Raw genomic sequence first — 1,953 nt, 5'->3', positions numbered from 1 at the left:
CTGGGGTGCTGGGATTGAGGGGCCCTGGCAAAATGGGTTAAAGCCCACGTCTCGGCCAACACCCGTCGATTCTCCACGCCCCAGCCCACCTGGCAGGTTATTTCCTTTTACGCCCAGTTCTTAGGAACTTCTCATGACCGGCTTGGCTGGCTGAATGTTATCTCCTTGGCCCCCTGCCCAGCTGGGCTCCATATAACAGGCACCGGAGCGAGAGGCTGCTCAACGGCTTCCCTCTCAGCAGAGATCCGGATCCATCTCTCCGACACGAACCCAGCACCAAGACAAGGTGAGCTGATGACTGAGCTGGGGCCAGGTGCTGAGGGGTCCCCAATATTCAGCTTCAGGCTCAGTGGAGGTTCCCCTGAATTCAAGGGGCTAAAGCTGGAGCAGCTGGGAGCCAGGACTCCTGGGTTCCATCCCCTATTCTGGGAGGGAAGTGGTGTCTAGTGGTTAGAGCAGGGGCGGGATGGGAGCCAGGACTCCTGGGTTCCATCCCCTGCTCTGGGAGGGGAGCAGGGGCTAGTGGTTACAGCAGGGGGTTTAGAGTCAGGACTCCGGCCTGTAGCACAGAACACGCCACGTGGAGATTCCAGCAGCCGGCTCGGCTGGCCCCACTGTGGCTGATCCCAGCTCGGGCGCAGGAGTTTCCAGCAGTTCAGCTCTCCCCACGGAGCTGCAGAGTTTGGAAATGAAATGCAGGGCAGCGGGGTGGGCTCAGTTCATGCAGTGGCAGGTCCCGGCTGGCTGGGTTCGAAGGATACGACGGCCACGGGGCGACATTCAGCCTCCTGCGCTGTGCACAGCTGGGGTGAGCGTCCGACCAGCACCACTCGGGTCCCCTGCGGGATATTCAGAATCACTGGAGCCAAGCGCGTGAGCGGCTGCTGCTGTCAGACTGTGGCTTGGATTTGCAAAGGGGCCCATGGGAGTTAGGCACCCAGAGGACGAGGGGAGTGGGGTACTTAGCTCCCTCGGGCCACGTTGAAGATCCCAGTCACGTACAGTCCCAAGGACGCTGATGGGCCCACGCCCCAGCTGTGGGTGTGTCGCACTGTGGGCTCAGACTGCAATCTGCAAGGGGCTCCCCGGGCGTGGGGCTGGGAGGGGCTGAGCGGGTGCAGGTCCCCTCCATCCCGTGTGTCCATCCCTCCATCCCGTCCGCCCCACTGCAGGGACTTCCCGCGGCAGAGGCGCCATGGTCTGGAAAGGACCCCCCGCGATGCTGCTGCTGGTCCTGCTGGCCACGTGGCTGGCTCTGGCCTGGGGGGAGACGCGCTTTGGGAAGTTCCAGAGGCAGCACGTCGCTGACCCAAGGACCGGAGACAAGAGTGACAGGGATTACTGCAACCAGATGATGCAGAGCCAGGGCATGACCTCGCCCATCTGCAAACCCAAAAACACCTTCATCCACGTCAACAACCCCAAGCCCGTCACCGAGGTCTGCGGTCGTGGGGGGAAGCCAGCGGATGGGAACCTGCGAAACAGCAACGACCCCTTTGTCCTCACCACCTGCAAGCTTCGGGGGGATCACCGAGATCATCCTGCAAATACGATGGAGAACGCACTACCCAACGCATCCGCATCGCCTGTGATCGGGGGGGGCACCCTGTGCACTACGATGGACCGATATAGCCTGTGCCCGGCGCATAGCACGGCCAGCCCGTCGCATCCCACCCGCTCCTGCCCCAATGCCCATGATACAGCATCAACGCCCCTTCCCCGCCCCCACCCGCTGCTCCCCCAGGGCTGTCGCTGGGCTGTTCTTTCGCTGCTCCCTGCAATAAAACACACGTCTGCACAGTCAGCACGGCTGGGTGTGTGTCTGTGCCAGCCTGGGTGCAGAGCAATGAGCCGTTTCTCTCTCTCGGGGTCTCTTTCCCCTGCTGCAAACACCCCACAGCTGAAGGGACCACGCTGGGGGTGCCGGACAATGATTTACAAGGTCCCTTCTCT

At 62.2% G+C, this 1,953-nt stretch overlaps 1 pseudogene; it reads left to right on the top strand.

Annotated features, from left to right (window-relative positions):
* Positions 1-211: 211 nt before the first annotated feature.
* Positions 212-1,785, top strand: LOC137164024 (ribonuclease-like; annotated as a pseudogene).
* Positions 1,786-1,953: the final 168 nt, after the last annotated feature.

Source organism: Emydura macquarii, unplaced genomic scaffold, assembly GCF_026122565.2.
Source record: "Emydura macquarii macquarii isolate MOO-44397 ecotype Brisbane River unplaced genomic scaffold, CSIRO-AGI_Emac_v2 contig_2645, whole genome shotgun sequence".
NCBI classification, from domain to species: domain Eukaryota; kingdom Metazoa; phylum Chordata; order Testudines; family Chelidae; genus Emydura; species Emydura macquarii.
This window is presented reverse-complemented; position numbering and strand designations above follow the sequence as displayed.